This window comes from Choloepus didactylus, chromosome 24 (genome assembly GCF_015220235.1).
Source record: "Choloepus didactylus isolate mChoDid1 chromosome 24, mChoDid1.pri, whole genome shotgun sequence".
NCBI lineage: Eukaryota > Metazoa > Chordata > Mammalia > Pilosa > Megalonychidae > Choloepus > Choloepus didactylus.
Genome location: NC_051330.1, coordinates 15,904,351 through 15,927,188, shown reverse-complemented (window position 1 = coordinate 15,927,188; position 22,838 = coordinate 15,904,351). Strand labels below are relative to the sequence as shown.

At 38.1% G+C, this 22,838-nt stretch overlaps 1 protein-coding gene across 2 annotated transcripts in view; it reads right to left on the bottom strand.

The window, feature by feature from the left end:
- Positions 1 to 9,857: 9,857 nt before the first annotated feature.
- PRKN (parkin RBR E3 ubiquitin protein ligase) overlaps positions 9,858 to 22,838 on the bottom strand; it is a 1,621,201-nt gene continuing 1,608,220 nt past the window's right edge. For both annotated transcript variants that reach the window (XM_037817593.1, XM_037817592.1), the window contains exon 13: positions 9,858 to 9,990. The gene's annotated coding sequence lies outside the window, so the exon portion shown is untranslated. The remainder of the gene's footprint in view (positions 9,991 to 22,838) is intronic.

The following is a 22,838-nucleotide window of genomic DNA, read 5'->3' as shown; positions in this document are numbered from 1 at the left end:
CATAATCATTCCTGAGCATTCCCAAAAGAACATTCTTATACTTATTCTATTAACCCCAGTCCGTCATCCACAGCAGAGTTCACTGTGGTATACAGTCGAATGCTTTATCCTCCAGCTTTCCTTCTAGTAACATACAGGACTCCAAACTTCCCCTTTCAACCACATTCACATACAAAGTTCAGCACTATTGATTACACGCACAATAATGTGCTATCATCACCACCAGTCATTTCCAAACTGCAACAACCTAAATACAAATACTGCACAAATTAAGCATCAGCTCCCCCTTCTCTACCCTGATCTATACCCTGGTAGCCTATATTCTAGATTCCATCTCTGTGGGTTTGCTTATTATAATTAGTTTATATTAGTGAGATCATAAAATATTTGCCATTTTGCACCTGGCTTATTCACCCAGCATAATGTCCTCAAGGTTCAGTCCAGGTTTCTGCATACATCAGGACTTCATTCCTTTTTATAGCTGAATAATATTGCATTGTATGTATATATCATATTTTGTTTATTCATTCATAGGTTGATGGACACTTGGGTTGTTTCCATCTTTTGGCAATTGTGAATAATGCCACTGTGAATGCCAGTGTGCAAACATCTGTTCATGTACATGCTTTCAGTTCTTCTGGGTATATACCTGAAAGTGGCATTGCCAGGTCATATAGCAATTCTGTACTTAGCTTTCTGAGGAACTGCCAAACTGTCTTCTACAGCAGCTGTACCACTTTATATTCCCACCAGCACTGAATGAGTGTTCCTAATTCTCTACATCCTTTCCAACACTTGTAAGTTTTTGTTTCTTGATTTGTAGCCATTCTAGTGGGAGTGAAATGATATTTCATTGTGATTTTGATTTGCATTTCCCTAATAGCTAGTGATGTTGAGCATCTTTTCTTGTGCTTTTTAGCCATTTGTATATCCTCTTTGGAGAAATGTCTATTCACATCTTTTGTCCATTTTTTAAATTGGGATGTTTGTCTTTTTATTGTTGAGTTATAAGATTTCTTTACATATTCTGGGCATTAAACCCATATCAGTTATGTGACTTCCAAATATTGTCTCCAGTTGTGTAGGTTATCTTTTCACTTTCATGACAAAGTCCTTTGATGCACAAAACATTTTTTTAATTTTGAGGAGGTCCCTTTCATCTATTTTATCTTTTGTTGTTTGTGCTTTGGATTTAAAATCTAAGAAACCATTGCCTAACACAAGATCCTGAAAATGCTTCCCTATATTTTCTTCCAGGAGTTTTATAGTCCTGGCTCTTGTATTAAGGCCTTTGATCCATTTAATTTTTGTATATGATTTGAGATCTTCTTTGTCTTTTACATATGGATATCCAGTTCTCCCAGCACCATTTGTTGAAAAGGCTATTCTTTCCCAATTGTGTGGACTTGGCAGCCTTGTCAAAAATCGATTAGCCATAGGTGTGAGGGTCTATTTCTGAGTTCTCAGTTTGATTCCACTGGTTGATGTACCTATCCTTCTGCCAGTACCAGGATGTTTTGACCACTGTAGCTTTGTAATGTGCCTTAAAGTCAGAAAATGTTAGCCTTTCAATTTCATTTTTCTTTTTCAAGATGTTTTTGGTTTTGGGGGGCCCCTTATCCTTCCAAATAAATTTAACATTGGCTTTTCTGTTTCTTCAAAATAGGCTGTGGGAATTTTGATTGGAATTCTGTTGAATCTGTAAATCATTTTGGGTAGAATTCACATCATAATGATATTTCAGTCTCCCGATCCATGAACCTAGAATGTCCTTTCACTTATTTAAGTCTTCTTTGATTCCTTTCAGCAGTGTTTTTAGTTTGCTGTGTACAAGTTCTTTACATCCTTGGTTAAATTTATTCCTAGATATTTGATTCTTTTAGTTGTTATTGTAAATGGAATGCTTTTCTTGATTTCCTCCTCAGTTTGCTCAATACTAGTGTATAGAAACATTACAGATTTTTGTGTGTTGATCTTGTACTCCACCACTTTGCAGAATTCATTTATTAGCTCTGTAGCTATGCTGTAGATTTTTCAGGACTTTCTAAATACAGGATCATGTCACCTGCAAATGGGGTAAGTTTTATATCTTCCCTTCTACTTTGGATACTTTTTATTTCTTTTTCTTGTCTATTTGCTCTGGCTAGAACTTCTAACATGAGATATTGAACAACAGTGGTGACAGTGTGCATCCCTGTTTTGTTCCAGATTTTAGAGGAAAAGTTTTTAGTTTCTAACCATTGAGTATGATATTAGCTATGGGTTTTTCACATATACCCTTTATCATGTCGAAGAAGTTTCCTTCTATTCCTATTTTTCTAAATGTTTTTATCAAGAAAGGATGCTGAATTTTATCAAATGTCTTTTCTGTGTCAATTGAGATGATCATCTGTTTTTTTTCTCTTTGTTTTGTTGATGCAATGTAACACATTAATTGATTTTCTTATGTTGAACTATCCTTGCATACCTGGGATAAAACCCATTTGATCATGGTGTATAATTCTTTTGATGTGCTGTTGGATTTGATCTACAAGTATTTTGTTGAAGATTTTTACATCTATATTAATAGGAGAAATTGTTCTATAATTTTCAATTCTTGAAATATCCTCCAGATGTATAGTTAGGTCTTTGACTTTGTTCTTTCTTCTCTTTTAATGTAAGCATTTAGGGCTATAAATTTCCCTCTCAGCACTGCCTTCACTGCATCTCATATGTTTTGATATGTTGTGTCCTTGTTTTCATTCATCCTAAGATATTTACTGATTTCCCTTGCAATTTCTTCTTTGATCCACTTATTTTTTATGAGGATTTTATTTAACTTCCATAAATTTGTGGATTTTCCAGTTCTCTGCCTGTTACTGATTTCCAGCTTCATTCCATTATGGTCAGAGAAGATGCCTTGCATGACTTCAATCTTTTTTAATTTGTTGAGACTTGTTTTGTGACCCAACATTAAATGTCTTTTGTTGTTGTGAAACACTTAAGTGTAGCAATTATAGAGAACAAGTTAAAAAGCACAGAGAAAGGGAATAGATATCTAACACCCGTTGGGATACCAGAAATCAAGAATCCTGGAAAGAGATGTGGTGAGAATTCCTAATTTGAACTGACTCATTAAAATGATGTGTCAATGAGACAAGACTACAAGGGCAACACTCTTCCATTTCTAACCTCATTCTCTTCCCAGGAGCCAAGACTCCTCCTCTAAAGAAAGAAAACTTCCTTTCTATCCTCAAATTCCTATCAAATGTCTCTGCTTCTGCTCAGCCAAAGCTCATGGAAGGTTTCCTTCAGGAAAGCAGGCACAGAGAATTGCTGGATGTACCCAAGTGGATATGCTTCTGACCTTTCAGTAAAATTGATTGCCTGCCCTCCCCTGTACCCTGTGTAGCTGAAATGTTAAGATTGTTAATTCTTGAGTTTCATTTGGAATTTGTGTCAAGTCATTTAATTAACTTTTGACAGATAAGAAACTACCATGCTTTCCAAACTCGTTACCCATCTTAATTTCCAGTAGATATAAGTAGGCTAAAGCCCCTTCAGAAATATAGCCACCTGATTCCACCATAACCTTCTAATGGCTCAGCCACCTGCCAAAGCAGAATATAGTACTCATGGAAATCCCATTTCTTATTTCTTATCTCCAAATGAGAATCCAATTCCTAACCATCAGTTTGAAATTTGGGTGTGGTGGTTATGACAGTGCAAATATGCATGAGTTCAAACCACAAATAGAATGTATTTTGGAATCTCCATAGGTTTATGCAAATCATATAATGCAGGCTTCAGTGAAAAGTGCAATCAGCACTGCTTTGTTAAATTTGCAATTTGTTTAAATAGAAACTTACAAGTGTAAAAAGACATTTTAAATTAAAAGGTAAAATCTCAGTCAACTGTCTCCTTTCCCTCAATTATGCAACTACTCTCTCTTCGAACAGTTGCAATATAATCCCCATGGTGACAACTCAGGGGATTGTCACCACTGGGTATGATAACCCACAGCTAATATCATAGCCAGTGGTTAGAGACTGGAAGCTTTTCTCCTGCTGTTTCTGCACTGCTCTGATGAGTTTCTTCTTTTTTTATACCACTGTAGAAGGTTAAGTCCCAAGAGACCAATATTAAAGTATTGGGAAATGTACTTTATGCATGTCTGCAGTTTGCCAAGTCTCCTATGACAAATACCACTCACTGACTGGCTGGCTTACACAATAGGAATTTAGTGTCTCATAGTTTTGGAGTCTGGAAGTCCAAAATCAAGGTGTTGGCAGGACATGCTTTCTCAGATCCGTGGCCTCTGGTGGTGGCTTGCTGGCAATCAATCCCTGCCTCTGTCACATGGCGTCTATCTCCTTCAGTCTCTTTCCAGAACTTTTACTCTTCCTACTCAGTAATCTATCTATGTCTGGATTTCCTCTGCTTTTAAGGACTCTAGGCATACAGATTAAGGCCCATCTTGGTCCACTTTGGCCTCCTCTTAATAGTATCTTTGAAGATCCCAATTAAAAATGAGTTCACGCTTACAGGACTGGGGTATGAATATATCTTTGTAGGGGAGATGATTCAATCTACAACACCACACTATCAGATTGATCAGCCCCAATAGGCCATAGACACTTGGATTTAAAGCATTTCTTTGCTATTATAACTACGGCTTATGACCTTATGAACATTTTCAAGACATATTTACATAAAACACTCTAATACAATATAGTAGGTCTAGCCCTAGAACATTATCAGAAATAGTATATGTCACATTTTCCAGTTATGATGTGGTGAAAGAAATAATGACTAATAAGGATGTTTCTGCCTTTTTTCCTTACAATTTAGTATCTTTGGGTTTAAAAAATAGGAACTGATTGGATTGGCAGTAATCCATTTGAATAATTGCACACAGCTTGTATTGTTTTGATTCAAATTCAAATTTGATTGCTTCATTTAAAGAGTTTCAGAAAGCAATCAGTAATTTTTGGACCTTTGACATAATCTAAGGTAGCTGAAAATTTTAAATTGCTTAAATTGAAAAATTACATATTTTGAAACATATCCATACCCATATGTATACTTGGTAATAATACATGACATTCTTTGCCTTTGAGAATAGATACAGGCCCAAAGTTAATCAAGAACAACAACAAAACACAACTCTAGACTTCACAATACCCTAAAATTCACCTTTTTCATTTTGATTTTTGAAACTCAGGCCAGTCAAATTAGTCATGTCTAAAATAGCCTACAATAACTAAATACACAATAGACAAATGAATGCATGCTCCTGATACCTGAAAGTGGTTGGTGGATTGTATCAGTGTCAATTTCCTGGTTGGGATATTATACTATAGTATACAAGATATTACTATTGGAGGAAATTGGTTGAAGGAAATATGGGATCGCTCTGTATTATTTCTTACAACTTCCTGTGAATCTAAAACTATCTAAAAAAAAAAAAAAGAAAAATACACGGAAGAGAATTATATGGAATATTGCTACTTAGTGTTAAAAATATAGGTATGGATGGAAGAAGATGGAGGCATACAGAAGAGTGGAAGCTGGTTTGTCCCCCTGAAACAACTAATAAACAACCAGGAACAACTAGTAAATAATCTGGAATAATTGCAGGGGGACAAACTTGACTGTCCACTCATCATACACCAACCTGAATTGGGAGGAATGTCTGAGATTGCAGAATAAAATCTGTAAGTAAAAACTGTGGATCTAAGCCAGGAGCCCCTCCACCCACAGCCCAAACTGCAAAGCCTCATGGTGCTAGAGAGCAGCACCCTCCCGGCAAGCGAATATAGCTCAGCTGAGCTCCAGCTGAGGGTTTAATTAACAAATGTGGACTGCTCAATACAAGATACAAATCCCCAACAAGCAGACAGAGGCTTTGGGTGATGACTGACCTTGGAGAGCCAGAGGGTGGCCATAAACTGGTCCTGAAAGGGGCTTTCTGTTCTTTTTTCGGCTTGGTGTAGAAAGCCTGAGCCATTTTCAGTTCCCAGTGCTCTGACCCAGATAAGGGTGGAGATAGCACAGGCAGAGAGACTAGTCAAATGTAAATGACCTCTTCCTAGGGGGTGTATTTTCCCTAAGAGGAAGAAGGTGGTGCCAAGCTCTACTACCCACCTTCCATTCAGAACCTGGAGCCAGGGGGAGCACAGCCACGGGCCACACCTCCTTACACCAGCCAGGAGTGACAGACTGACAGGCTCCACCTGCTGGGCAGAAAAGCACAGTGACTTGAGGCCTCACAGGGTGTACCAATCTAAGACACACCCTCAGGGAAACCAGATACTATTGCCTCCTACCAGACCTGAGCCCATTCAGGTCTGGGAAAACCTGATTGGGGTAGCCAAGGAAATCAGATGCCTAGACAACAGAAAACTACAAACTACACTAAGAAAAATGAAGTTATGGCCCAGTAAAATGAACAAACTTATACTTCAACTGAGATACAGGAATTTAAACAACTAATACTAAATCAATTTAAAAAGTTTAGGGAAGATATGGCAAAAGAGGTGAAGCAAATAAAGAAAACCCTGGGTGTACATAAGGTAGAAATTGAAAGTTTGAAAAACCAACTGGCAGAATCTATGGAAATGAAAGGCACAACACAAGAGATGAAAGACACAATGGAAACATACAACAGCAGATCTCAAGAGGCAGAAGAAAACACTCAGGAACTGGAGAACAAGGTACCTGAATGCCTACACACAAAAGAACAGATAGAGAAGAGAATGGAAAAATATGAGCAACATCTCCAGGAACTTAAAGACAAAATGAAATGCAGAAATGTGTGTCAATGGTGTCCCAGAAGGAGAAGAGAAGGGAAAAGAGGCAGAAGCAATAATAGAGAAAATAATCAATGAAAATTTCCCATCTCTTATGAAAGACATAAAATTACAGATCCAAGAAGCACAGTGTACCCCAAACAGAATAGATCAGAATAGGTCTATGCTAAGACACTTAATAATCAGATTATCAAATGTCAAAGATAAAGAGAGGATCCTGAAAGCAACAAGAGAAAAGCAATCCATCACATACAAAGGAAGCTTGATAAGACTATGTGCAGATTTCTCAATAGAAACCATGGAGGCAAGAAGGAAGTGGTGTGATATATTTAAGATATTGAAAGAGAAAAAACACCAACCAAGAATCCTATATCCAGCAAAGCTGTTCTTCAAATATGAGGGAGAGCTTAAAATATCCTCTGACAAGCAGACAATGACAGAGTTTGTGAACAAGTTACCTGCTCTACAGGAAACATTAAAGGAAGCACTGCAGACAGAAAGGAAAAGACAGTAGAGAGAGGTTTGGAAAACAATTTGGGGAGATAGTAGCACAGCAATGTAAGTACACTGAACAAAGATGACTGTGAGCATGGTTGAAAGAGGTAGGTTAGGACCATGTGGGACACCGGAACAAAAGATGAAGGATAAAGACTGGGACCGTATAAATTGGGGAAACCTAGGGTGCTCAATGATTGTAATAAAAGGTACAAATATGTTTTTACATGAGGTAGAACAAATGAATGTCAACATTGGAAGGTGGGACTGGGGGGAATAGGGTGAGATTGGGGGGAAAATAAAATCAATGCAAACAAGAGACTATAATTAAATGAAACATTGTATTATGCTTCCTTTAATATAACAAAGGCAATATACCAAAGCTAAATGCATATAGGGGAGGGGGACATAGGGGAAGGGTATGGGACTGCTGGCATTGGTCATGTTGTCTGACTCTTTATTCTGTCTTTCCTTTTGTTGCTTTCTAGCTGTCATGTTTTTTCTCTCTCTCTCTCTCTCTTTCTTTTGTCTCTCTGCTTTCTTTGACTCTTCCTCCTTCTTTGTGGAAGAAATGGAGATGTTCTTATATAGATAGTGGCGATGATGCTGATACATAAATACATGACTATACAGGGAACCAATGATTGTTTACTTAGGACAGAATGTATGGTGTGTGAACAAAACTGTCTTAAAAAATGGGTTGATGAAGAAACCCTGAGGACAGTATATTGAGTGAAATAAGACAGACACATAAGGACAAATATTGCAGGATGTCACTGATATGAACTAATTATAGTATGTAAACTCATAGAGATGAAATATAAGTTACCAAGATTTAGAATGAAGCTAAAGATTGGAGAGCGGTTGCTTATTATGAGCAGAATGTTCAATTTGGGTGAACTTAAACATTTGGAAATGGACAGGGGTGATGGTAGCATGTTGTGAGAATAACGAACAGTGCTGGATGGTTTGTGAATGTGGTGGAAAGGGTAAGCTCAGAGTTCCATATGTCACCAGAAGGAAAGTTGGAGGTTAAAAGATGGGAATGTATTAAACAGTGAATCTTGTGGTGGACAATGTCTGTGATTAACTGTACAAATATTAGAAATCTCTCTCATGAACTAGAACAAATGTATGACAGTATAACTAGAATTTAATAGTAGAGGGGCATATAGGAAAATAATATATACCTATTGCAAACTATATACTACAGTGAGTAGTATTTTAACATTCTTTCATCAACAGTAACAAATGTACTATACCAAAACTATGAATCAATAATGGAGGGGGGCTGGTTAGGAGTATAGGAGGATTTGAGATTCCCTTTTTTTTTTTTTTTTTTGTCTTTATTTCTTTTCTGGAATAATTTAAATGTTCTAAAAATTAAACAAAAAATTAATTGTGGTGATGGATGCACAGCTGTATGATGAGACCATGGGCAATTGACTGTATACTTTGGATCTTTGGATAGTTGTATGTTATGTGAGCAATCCCAATTAATATATATATATATATATATATATATATATATATATATATATATATATAATGTATATATATATATATATATATATGTTTTTTTAGAAACGTAAAGCCTCTGTATGGCTCCTGTCCCAGATAAATCCTGAAACCCAGAGGTACCAGTCTCTCCAAGAACATCAACCAGTTTCATTCCTCTACCCCATAAGATTGATACCCTTTTCAGCATGAAGGAGCTAGAATGGTCATTGCCCAGATATGCCTGAAGATTGGGAGGGAGGAGTTGTAACTGAGAAGTTAGGTTTTAACAAATAATTATGACTACTGACTCATTATATAGGTATTTCTTTTTAGTTTCTAGTGTATTAGAATAGCTAGAAGGAAATAACTGAAATTGTTGAACTGTAATCCAGTAGCCTTGATCTTTGATAATGACTGTATAACTATAGAGCCTCTTGTGACTGCATGATTGAAAAAACTTTGTGACTGACACCCCCTTTATCCAGTGTATGAGTAGATGTGTAATAAAATAAAGACATGCATGAAATAAATATATGTATGTATTATTATGTGTCCATACATATACACAAAATACCTCACAGGCATAATACATACTCATATTTATAAACTATTTTTTGTAAGGAAAATTAAAAAATTGTTAACATCGTAAAACTTCTGAGGAGGAGATCCAGAAAAACAGGGTAGAATGCCTATTTACTTTTCACCATATCTCTTCTGTACCTGTTGAATTTTGTGCCTTTATATCACTCATTCAACAAATAATTTTAAAAGTAAGGACAAAATAAAGATATTTCAAATATAAAGCAAACAAAGGAAAAAAAGAAAAGAAAAAATAGCTTAGCATATAATGGAAGCCGAGTGAACAAATAAAACATTATGATTTCAATATTGACATCATCAATGAAGATGAAAATACAGAATCATAAGTAAGTATCTTACGGCTTGAGATGCAATAAGACAGCCTGCAGTTGATCTTCCTGAAGAGTTGCTTGTCAATTGGCCACAGAATAAGAGTGAAGAGCTGAATGGTGTTTATTATTAGCCCCGAGGCAATAAATACGTAACAGAAGACGAGGTGGCATAGGAACTGAGACTTCAGCAGTCCAATGAGGTCCATGATGTGGAGTTACTTTTCAATGATAAATAACTAACAGCGGTAGAATATTTCCAGAGGGGAAAAAGGGTCCAGGGCTCAGGAAAGCACCTAAAACACAAACCAATGTTAAAATTTAGAAAACATACCAAGTGCTGTTATAATCAGAAAAAAAAAGTGCTCTTAAAAGAATGATATCCACCTGAGATTAAACACACTGTACATTAGTTGATTTATTTTTACTCATCAAACATATATACAATGCTTATATCCTTTATAAATAATAATCTCTTTAACTCTCCTAATACATGGCAAGATAGGTACTATTTTTACCCTCATTTTGCAGACAAGGAAATTGAGACCCTGAGAGGTTAAGCAACTTGCCCAAGGTTTTACAGCTTCCACAGCTAATGAGCTGCTGAGTTGACTCCAAAGTCCACATTCTCAGCCACTGTGCTCTGCTTTCACACTTCCCCAGTGGCCACATAGAGGACATGTTTCTGGGCCTTCACTCATGCTGTATTATTTGCCTTCTCCCCTTCCTTCCATTTGTCCTCAGCCTTCAGATCTCAGCTTAAACCTCACTTTCTCTGGCCAGACTGCCCTGAACTGAAAGCTGCCCTGGGCTCAGTTAGGAGGATATACCTGTGACGGCTTGAGCCTCCCAAAGCACCTCTAATGGTACAGCACTCAGTGTACCCTGCTATGGCTTGTTTTGTTTTCTACCTTCCTCTCCTGGACTGCCAACTTCTCCAGGGCAAGGAAAACCAAGTATCATGAAGGTCATAACTCTCTCCCTGGCACCTAAAACCACTGCAGAATCATTGTAGAACTGTTGTAGCTTAACGAGTATTTGTGGAATATTTAATGAAGGAAGGTAAGGGCTGAATTTTGAAGATACCAGGACACACAAATGACCAACTATGAGGGCAAAGAGAACTCATCCCCTGCCACACACCCACACACACACACACACACAGTTCTAAAATCAGAAAGAAACTAAAAGCACACACAGCAACCACACCCCCAGTCCTATATCAGTCTCCATTCCTAAAATGGAATAGTGAAATGACTTCAAGGTTTGGCAAATAAAGACTTTGAGGAAAGGATAAAGGCAGGAGGTTCTAATATTCTGATGAAAAATAAAACTGGGGGAGGATGATGCATAGCAGACTAGTTTCCCCGGGAAGCATGATATCTTGGTAAATTGCCCCAGAAAGAACACAAAGTGTAGGACAAACTTTTCTAACAGTTGAAAGACCTTAGACTTTGTTACAATGTTTATTCAGGATACCAAAAAAAAAAAAAAAAAATCCATAACAATTTCACATATATTATCTCCCTTAAAGCCTCACATGAAGCCCTGAGATGAGTGTTATTACCCCATTTTTCAGAATAAGAAACTGAGGCAATGCACAGGGTGGGCAGTTGCCATAATTGATAATTGATCTTATGACTGAGCCTCAACTCCCAGCTCTTTCTCCTGCAGCTCCCTGGGGTGCACCTGCACCTGCACCATGGGGTAAGAGGTGGTATTCTCTCAGGACTCAGAACTCCCATCAGCAGAGCTTTAAAGATCAGCAGTCAGAATTTACCACAAGGGCAAAACAGTGCAGCTTTCAGTGAAGTTCATAATCACAAACTACACTCAGAATGGGGAAAATAGGACTTGCTTCTGGGTCACTTGGATTGGTTTTGAGGATGGTCTCAGGCATAAGGACAAGTCACAAGGTGCCTTCTTCTAAGATGTTTACATTTATTCAGACTACCTGGAAGGTATACTAAATTAACCCTTGTTATGGGTTGAATTGTGTCCTCCAAACAGATCTGTTGAAAGATGCTCAGCATCAATAGCCTTTAGGGAAATGCAAATCAAAACCACAATGAGATACCACCTCACACCCACCAGAATGGCTATTATTTAAAAAACAAAATAACAAGTGTCTGCAAGGGTTTGGAGAAATAAGAACCCTTGTGCATTGTTAGTAGGAATGTAAAATGGTGCAAGTGCTGTGGTAAACAATGTGGCAGTTCTGCAGAAAGTTAAACAGAATTAGCACATGACCCAGCAATCCCACTTCTACATATATACCAAAAAGAATTGAAAGCAGGGACTCGAACACATAATTTTACACCAATGTGAATAGCATTATTCACAATAGTTAAAGGTGGAAGCAACCCAAGCATTCATCAACAGATATGAAGGGATAAACAAAATGCAGCATATACATACAATGGAATAGTATTCAGCCATTAAAAGAATGAAGTTCAACTACATGTGACAACATGGATGAACCCTGAAAACAGATATAGAGTGAAATAAGCCAAACACAAAAGGACAAATACTGTATGATCTCACTTACACAAAATAACTAGAATATGCAAGTTCTTAGAGTCAGAAAGCAGATTACAGGTTATCAGGGACAGGGGTGGGGTACAGAGTTAGGGTACAGAGTTTCTGTTTGGGGTGATGAAAAAGTTTTGGTAATGGATGGTGGTGATCATAGCACAACATTGTGAGTGTGATTAAATCCCATTGAATAGTATACTAGAAAGTGGTTGAAATGGGAAATTTTACATTTGTATATATGTTACCACAATTCTAAAAAATTAAAAAAAAAAAGTATTATGTAGTCCCAACCCCCAGTACCTGTGAATGTAACCTTATTTGTAAATAAGACAATTGCAGATGGAATTAGTCAAATTAAAATGAAATCATACGGGAGAGAGTTGGGCCTTTAGTCCAATACGTCTTGTGTTCTCACAAGGGAAGAAGAGACACAGGCAGACAGAGAGAGAAGACAGCCATGTGATAGAGGAAGCAGAGATCGGAGTTACACTGCCACAAGCCAAGGAATGCAAGGATTGCAGCCAGCGCCAGAAGCCAGAAAAGAGGCATGGAATGGATTCATCCCTACAGGCTCCAGGGGGACCAGGGTCTAGCCAAAGCCTTGATTTCTGATTTGTAGCATCTAGAACTGAGACAACAGTTTCTGTTGTTTTTATCCACCCAGTTTGTAGTACTTTGTTATGACATCCCTAAGAAACTACAACATTTCTATACATTTCTGATAGGAAGGAAATGGACAGTAATCTTTGACCTGATTGCTCTGAAGTCACCTTAGCTAAGCTAAGGTACCCCATTCTCTATACCCCAGAAGCCCGGTTCTCTGGAACCAAACCCAGAACGCTACGCAGTCTGAAACACTGTATCTCTGCCTGAGAGAAGGTGAGGTTTGGTCAGTCTGCTTGTCCCACAGACATCTCCAGGCTGCAAAACTCATTACTCACTTTCAACATACCCAGGTCTCTCTCTAAGCAACAGGCACTAAACTGGCAGCTGTTCTCTTGATGCACTTGACTTTCAGAGGTCAGATAAATAAGTGGTTTATATTGTCATACAAATTGGCTGCAGCCCTGATTAGATGCTGAATATTCATGTAGTTTATTCATTGTCCCTTGATTAGCCACTAAAAGCTTCAAGACAATCTGGCCAAAAGAAGCTTGATTTTTCACTGGGTTTTGGAGGGCTAGTGTCTGTAGAGTATTTTGACACATCCTTTGCTCTGCCGATTTAATGCTAAGGAAAAGGAAGTCAACTCACATTGTTAACTCGGGATTATGTGCTGCCTTCCACAGGTTCCAGCTCATTATTAGAGCAATAGGAAGGAAAATTAAGATTTTTGTTCTTTGTAAAATTCCAGGGACCATTACGATGCACAATATGTAAGGGAAGGGTGGGGAGGTGGTCACACACAGACAAGCCTTAAGGGGAATTAGACAGACAACTCTTGGTTTATTTGGCTCTTGAGTTTTTCACATCCACAATACTTTCTCACACCCTCTTTCCTAATCTCACGTAGTGTTTAAGAGTTGGGAGTCCATCAGCCTCGGTTTACTCCAACTGCTGTCCTTATTGGCCAGTATCTTTGGGTACATTAACTTTTTTGAATCTCACTTTCTCCCTCTATAAAAAGGGGCAATAGATTCTAATCAAAATCCCAAGGAGGATTTTGTTTTTGTTTTTTGTGGAACTGAAGCTGAATCTCTAATTTATACAGAAGAGGCAAAAACCAAGAACAGCCAAGAAATTGCCCAAAGAAGCATGAGGTGGGAAGTACCAGGAGTTTGATAAATAATTTAACTGACATTAATCCTGGGGCTGATTATTCAGAGACAGAGACAAGGCTAAATTATTTAGGGGGCTGTCTATTAGGTGAATAATAATGTATTGCACTTCTTAAGTTTATTCCAGCTAGAAATTTGGGGGTAAACTGCCTTTCATCTTAAGGAGAGTCTCCTAATGTGGCAATTAGCCAATTGACTGCCATCCTGAGGAAAGATGGTATAAAAATCTAATCAGTAATGAAAACAGATAGAGGGAAACACATTTCAATGCTTTGCCTATTTCCCCTTTCAGCTTCATAAGTACCTAGAATGTTGTGAAGAGAACCTCTTCAGTAAACCCACTTTCATTGTTTATAGACGGCAAGGAAATGACAGAGAATTGTCTGCTATTTCTCAGAATATCAGAGCAGTAAATTATAGGCTTTGCACTCAATAACTAACTATGACCCTGTTTCCGTGCCATATTTCTGTGGCTAAAGATACTTCTTATCATCAAGGGCAACCAGGGAGAACTCACGTGCTGGAAAAACCAAAAAAGATGTTTCCTGTTTTGTTTGTTTATTAATATATACAAAATAAAACAGTGGTGGTTTTCACTTCAGAGCAGTTCTGAAGGGGCATATAATCTTCTTTACCCTTTTTTTTTTTCCCAAAACTCATGACACATGATGTTAAGAGCCAACCATAAGGAAATGAACTGCAGGATTCAAAATCCCACTGGATATTTCCTCTCAACAAGATCAGGCAGATAAATTGGCTACAGCAACCAACAGGGACCAAATTTGGAGGGTGAACAGAGATGACACAATTGGTGCTTGAGGGAGAAGGTGGACGGTGAAAAGCAAGGGAGAATTCTTACCGGAGAGTTGATCCCAGATAAATCACAACACTGTGAACTAAGGCAACATATAGAAGTGATTGCTGAAGCATGAAGACATTTTAAAGAGAAATCACAGAGAAATCCAATATGCATACATTATCTGAACTGATCAAAGTTGGAATCAGAACATGGAGCTCAATATACTTGAATATTTTAAAGAAAATTACAGAAAACAGTATTTTAAACTTGTTCAAAAATCACTTGTCACTAAGAATCATAGTAGTTCAATGAGAATAATTTATTCTAAACTACCTTTATTTCCCAGGTTACTAGACTGATTGTTTAGTAGATTTTGAATTTAGCTACTCATTTGACAAAATCTCTCGCAGTCCTTGTGGACACACTGAAAAACTGTTGGCTGTGTGAGTCTATACTAAAATGTTGATAGGTGTTTGAAAAACTGTCATTAATCTTGGAGCAGCCTTCTTATTGAAAGCCAGAAGGAGTTTTTCTGTTTACCATTTAGGTGTAAAAAATAAATTGTTCATCAACAGATGGGAGAGACAGAGAAATTACACGTGTAAGGGACATTGAATAACTATGATCTACTAGTGTAACAAAGGGGCAAGTCCACCTATTACAGACCTTTAAAGAGAATTAGAATATATTGAGCAAGAAATGTTTCAAGTAAGCATGACTCTGATTTGTAAATAATAATGTGTGTATTTACAGCATTCAGGTCTACATCTATTTCTATATGTATAGCTATATATTAATAGTGGCTATTTCTTGGTGGAAGGATTATGGGTGATGCTTTTTTTTCTTATCTGTGCTTTATTACTTTGTTCTATAATGAGAATGAAATCTTCCCCCTTCCCGGGCACAGAACTGGATGGACCCCATTTCCCAGTCGCCCTTGCAATTAGGTGTGGTCAGGTGATAGAGCAGATGTGATGAAGCTGGTGAGATACCTGCAGGTATTCACAGGAGAGAAAATCTTTTGATTGCAAATTTGATGAGAAAAGGCTATAGGGTTGGCACATCCTGTTAAAGACAGAAGAAAAGTGGAGGATCTAGTCAGTGGCAACAAGTAACAGAAATCCTGTAGTGTGAAGACAACCTGAGGTCACCTTAAATCCAAGGACTGGATACAAAGTATAGAATACAAGATAATCTTGAGGGAACACTGAATCAGGCATTTCTGGCTACAAACAAATCCAGGTTTGGCACAGCCATGGGAACTTAGGAAGCCTCACTTCATTAGCCCTCAGTTTCCTCAACTGTAAAATGAGACCAATGCCATCAAATGTAATAATGTATCTGAAATGCTTAATGCCTAGATCACAGGGCACATCCAAGTCATGGGAGAATTTTCCATCATTTGGAAGGAAATAAGGCAAAGAGGGAGGAGATAGGTAGTACTTTGGCATTTCTGGGAAAGCCAATGAAATGTAAATAGACTCAATTTTCCTTCTTACTACATATTTAGATCCTGACATTTTCTTTAATTTACCTTTAAGCACATTAAAGCATCCCCTTCCACATTTGTTTTAATTCTAACCTATACTTCTCTGCTAGTGACTCAGATATAGGAAATGAGGCATTTACCAAAACTCACATATACTTCTTTTTCCTACCTAAGTGATAATCTTTCCAAAGCATGTAGATGAAGAACTAGACTTCAGAATAAGTATAAAGTGCAAGTTAGCAGAATGCTTTCAGTAGTCTTGTATTTCTCACCTAGTGTTTCTAATATGAAACTGTCCTGGCACAGAGAGCCAACATACACACACTAGCAAAGTTTTGACCTGCAGAACTCTTAAAGTGAGTTATGTATGGTAAAAGCAGATGGCACCATATATTGGCAAGCATCCATTAGTGGAAAAACAAGCAAATAAAAGAAAGCTCAGAATCTACTCATGATAGGATTCAAACCAAATCCTTCTCTATACAGAAACATAGAGCTGTCAGCTTAAAGCATTTAATTAGGCAACGAATAAGAGAACCTTAGTTAAGACTTACATAGGCTGCCTTATGCAATATTCTGAAACTATTAAATAGGCACACTCAGGGAGAGAAGGTAAATCTGAAATGGTATGAACTCTTCCCTTAGCTTGATTTTTAAAGTTATTTTTTATATTCCTATGACAGCACTAAACCAGGTGAGGGTTTTAGAAGAAGCAAAAACTTTCTTTCTTCCAAAGAAAACAATCCAATTGGAATTGCTAAAATAATACCAATGTCTGACTGAGCATCATCATTAAAACCTATGCAACATCTTATTTAGGCTCCTTTGACCTAAAAATCAGAAGAGTTCATAAAACAAAGATAAAGAGATAAATGATGGAAATAATACTATCTTCTTTTAACCTTCCAAGCCAGTATTGTTGCTGTTGTTTTTAATGATAATACTCCATTCTAGAGGGGATGAGGTAAAAGACTCCTGTCCCCAGGGTGAGTGCAAACCCACACAATCCTTTTAGAAAGCAATTTGATATATGTATAAGGACTTTAATTAAACCTGCTTATATCACCTGTTGAGTAAAATAAAACGGCCACCTTCAAAGGACATTGCTGAGAGGGACCCTTCCCAAGAAGGCTTGCCCAGAAGACAAGAATGATTGACATGCAGGTGCTTTCCAAGCCAATGGCCTATAGAACTGCAGATAAGCAATACCAGCTGATAAACCAGTTTCTGTCCAGGAAAGCTGCTTATCAGAATGGAGAAGCACACCATACTGCTCAGTGTCTACCTGCTCCCCACTCTGTAAGATGCACCTGGGTACAATGGAAACTTAACATCAGCCAATCAGAGCATTTCCTTGCTTGCTTCTTCATTCATCCTCTAGGAGTTTCCCCTTCCACCCCTTCTGTGGTCTTCCCTTCTATTTCTTAATGGATGCTGCCTGATTCAGGAATTGCTCAATAAAGCTGTGAGATCCCAGACATAGGGGACTGGTGATTTGATGGGCTGAGCCCTCTACCATGGGACCTGCCCTTGGGAAGACTGTTGCTGCAAAGGAGAGGCTAGGCCTGCCTATAATTGTGCCTAAGAGCCTCCTCCCGAATGCCTCTTTGTTGCTCAGATGTGGCCCTCTCTCTCTACCTAAGCCAACTTGGCAGGTGAAATCATTGCCCTCCCTGCTACGTGGGATCTGACTCCCAGGGGAGTAAATCTCCCTAGCCACGTGGAATATGACTCCCGGGGAGGAATGTAGACCTGGCATCGTGGGACGGACAACATCTTCTTGACCAAAAGGGGGATGTGAAAGGAAATGAAATAAGCTTCAGTGGCAGAGAGATTCCAAAAGGAGCCGAGAGGTCACTCTGGTGGGCACTCTGATGCACAATATAGACAACCCTTTGTAGGTTCTAATGAATTGGAATAGCTAGCAGTAAATACCTGAAACTGTCAAACTACAACCCAGAACCCATGAATCTTGAAGATGATTGTATAAAAATGTAGCTTATGAGGAGAGACAATGTGATTGGGAAAGCCATATGGACCACACTCTCCTTTGTCCAGTGTATGGATGGATGAGTAGAAAAATGGGGGCAAGAAAAAAAAAAAAAAAGGCACCCAGTGTTCTTTTTACTTTAATTGTTCCTTTTCACTTTAATTTTTATTCTTATTATTTTTTTGTGTGTGGTAATGAAAATGTTCAAAAATTAATTTGGGGGATGTATGTATAACTATATAATGGTACTGTGAACAATTGAATGCACGCTTTATATGACTGCATGGTATGTGAATATATTTCAATAAAAATGAATTAAAAAAATAAAAAAAGCTGTGAGATCCTAAATTATATGAAAAGATCTTGTTATAACACACTAGATCTAGTAAGCCAACTTCTGATCATCTTATTGCAAGGACATAATTAGCCTTTAAAAATTCTCTATGTACAAAGATATTCAACATGTCTTATTTATAAGCACCAAAAATTTCAAACAACTTACATTCCTGACATGAGGAAACAATAAAGTGGATTACAGGAGACCCGTACTATTGAATGGATAAAGTATCACCAGTATAGGTTTGTAATAAAGTCGATAATTTTTTATGATGATACGAGTGACAAAGGACATGAAATTATGTGTGTGTGTATGTTGTAATAATCACAACTCTAAAATCATACATCAAAAATATACTGGAAGAATAGAAAGCATACCAAACACTAAAAGACTATCAGCAGTTATCTTTGTGCACACACACGAGCACACACATACACTTGCACACTTTCATAAACCAGCAGACTTGGAATCTGGAGCTGGCCCAGGACTACCACAAACAGCAGGTCCCTTCAGTATCTTCACTCCTAGCAAGAAATTGACAGGTGATCTCCAAGATCCTTCCCAAACCTAACAGTCTATGACTCTAACAGAGAGAATGGATGTGCTCACAAGACAGGATTTTTCTTTTGTTTCAATGTAGTCATCCTCAGCAGTGATTAAGGGGATCTAGCTCCACCTCTCTTTCCCGACTCCTATCTCCATGGAAAGTTCTCAGATGGGCTCAGTTAACCCAGTGAATAAAGGAAGAGAAGAACTCTGCAGGGGTCAGTAAAAAGAATAGCAGTGTTTTTGGTTGGGGGACAGAGAACGGCCAGGACCAATGCCACACTCAAAGGGAAAGGGGTGCAATCCCTAGGTGAAATGAGCGAGGTGGTGTTGGGATCCTAGAACATTCAGCTCTTGGGTTCTACCTTAGGTGGCATGAATTTAGCAAAAATGTCCAGAAAGGTAGCAACTGATCTTTGGAACTGTGAGGAAGTCACTTAGCACTTAGCCTCCCTCACCAAGCAAAGTTTAGTTTTTGGATTCTTTGGTGTTAGATTGGCCCAAGCCCAGAAATAAAACAGGAGAAAAATATTCTAGACTGAATTTAACTAAAACCATCTCTAGCAAGGATACTACTCAATTAAAAAATCATCAATACTAATGGTTTGGCAGAAGCCTATACAAAATTAGCTTACTTTAAAATTTTATGACATTGTCCGCTTTCCAATAACCCCATACAGTACATGGTGTCCATTAAAGCAAACCAAACTCTGAAGGCAGCCATAAATCATAGTCAACTCTTTCATTCTGTCCTGCAATAAATAACCCCACGTCTGTCTCCAAAGTCCAAGTTTAGAATAATCGAAACTGAGGGCTGTAGAAAACTGATGCTTCTAAGTTTATATTTAACGGTTGGGTTCTGAGTAATTTGTAAGAAAAAATGTAAATTCTAAAGAGTGTGTAATCTAGAAACTAAGATTCAAAGGCAATCACAGATGGATAACTAGATGACTTTCTTTTTTTTACTTGTAAATGTCTGCATTTCTCCTTTATTTTATTTTATTTTATTTTATTTTTTTAAGTTCAGTTTTATTGAAATATATTCAGATACCATACAATCATCCATGGTCTACAATCAACTGCTCACAGTATGATCATATAGTTATGCGTTCATCACCACAATCTATTTCTGAACATTTTCCTTACATCAGAAAGAATTAGAACAAGAATAAAAAATAAAAGTGAAAAAAGAACACCCAAACCATCCCCCCATCCCACCCTATTTGTCATTTAGTTTTTATCCCCATTTTTCTACTCATCCATCCATACACTAGATAAAGGGGGTGTGATCCACAAGGTTTTCACAATCACACTGTCACCCCTTGTAATCTACATTATTATATAATCATCTTCAGGAGTCCAGACTGCTGGGTTGGAGTTTGGTAGTTTCAGGTATTTACTTCTAGCTATCCCAATACATGAAAGCCTAAGAGGTGTTATCTATATAGTGCATAAGAATGTCCACCAGAGTGACCTCTCGACTCCATTTGAAATCTCTCAGCCACTGAAACTATTTCATCTCATTTTGCATCCCCCTTTTGGTCAAGAAGATACTCTCAGTCCCACAATGCTGGGTCCAGATTCATCCCCATGAGTCATATTCTGCATTGCCAGGGAGATTTACACCCCTGGGAGTTGGGTCCCATGTGGTGGGGAAGGCAGTGAGTTCACCTGTTGAGGTGGCTCAGTTAGAGAGAGAGGGGCCACATCTGAGCAACAAAGAGGTACTCAGGGGGAGACTCTTAGGCACAATTGTATGCAAGTTTAGCCTCTCCTTTGCAGTGATGAGCTTCATAAGGGCAAGTCCCATGATCAAGGGCTCAGCACATCAAATTGCCAGTCCCAATGTTTGTGACAACATCAATACCAGTCCAGGTGAGGAAGTCCAACACTTCTGCACCTTCCCCCAACTCCTTGGGGCTTGGTGGGGGGAGGCTGTAAATATATTCTTTATTATCTGCCCAAATTACTTTGGGATGTGTCACTATTTCACTCTAGCCTATACTAACCTACCATATCTCACTTCCTATTCAAAGTTCCATGTAATTGTGGTGTTTGAACAAACCGACTGTAGAGTTGTACTGTTTAGAAAATATAGATCCTGTACCAAATAGACAACTAGATGACTTTTTCTTTCACAAGGGAAAACAAGATAGAAGGAAATTAGATTAGGAATTATCTAAGCCCTTTTGTAGTTATATCTTCTATGAGATTAAAATATCTACAGTTAAACATCATGGATTTTCTGAGTAGTAACCAGCAGAAGCAGGAACAGTACACTAAATGTTTTACGTACACTATCTTGGTAACCTTCAGGAAACCTATGGAAAGTATCATCATATTCATTTTATCGATGAGGAAGCTGAGGTTTAGTAAGATTTGTAATGTGCAACAGGTCAAATACCAAGCAAATGTGGGGGATGGGCCTAGAACAGTTCTGCCAAAAACCCAGGTTCATGCTCTTAACCACCATGAGGTCACCTATGTGACAAGAAGCCCAAGGTGGTTAGAGTTCACGATGAGCCTGAGTCTTCAAGAACATTCTGTATTTCAATTCATGGGATTCCTGCTTGTTGGCATGATTGTGAGTTTTTGAGCTACTGCTACTTCTGCCAATCAGTCCTGTAGATGCTCCAGTCATGCCATCATTCAAGGTAAGACGTCCACCATCTCTGAACCCAAATTCAGCTATACCCCATGGTCACAGTGAGTTGTGTTTATTAGGGGCTGTAGAACACTGACCTTCAGAGAATTTGCAAGCAGTCTGAGATAGTTCCAGCTACCCAGACTGAGTAAGCTATTGACAAAGATACTGTGGAGAATATATTTTTAATTATATTCAATCTACAGAAGTTTCCGAAAAGTTTTATCAAGCCCTGATGGAAAATCCAATATTGTGAAACCAAACACTGAAATGAAATGAGGAAATTTAATTTTCCATTTGAGGACACTTCTGTAATTTCTGCTTTAAGTAAGTATATTCCAATTTGTAATGAAACCTTTTCAATTATGGAAGGAAAGCAGGATCTGTATTAAATTTAAATTGTTGTTATTATCATAATACCAGGTGGTGGCAGCTCTTGATTCCGTAATATACCTGAAAAGCTGGAAATGCATGGAAACTGAAGAATAGGAAGGGAGAGCTATCCAAGGACAGTTAACCCTTGGGCATATCAAAGTGGGAAATGGCCTTAGGCCATTGGTATACATTTGGTCTACAGAAGCAGCATGAGGTAGATGGGATCACCAACTGGTACTATAAAAAAAGAAAAAAGATAGCTTATTCAGTATATAAACCACCTCCTAACATGGTCAGGACTGGCAATCTTACAAGTAAGCCTACTTCTCTCCTTCCCACACAGCCCTCCACTAAGCAGCATGGCAAAAGCATGTGTGGGAAATCTCTGGAGGCAGCAGTAGTTTTAAATCTGTATTTACTAACTGTGATCTTGTACAAGTAGTGCAGCATCTGTGAGCCTCAGTTTCCAGATCTGCAAAATGGAAGTACAGTAATAGTCCCTGCCTCCTAGGATTGTTGTGACAATCAGATGTGCTACTGCCTGGGCCACACCACACCCCATACAAAGGGAAGAAGCAGTAACTCACATCTCTGCCCTCGCTATCTGTGGCAGGGTGGAATGGCAACTTCTGTCTCCTTTGACTGCTTCTC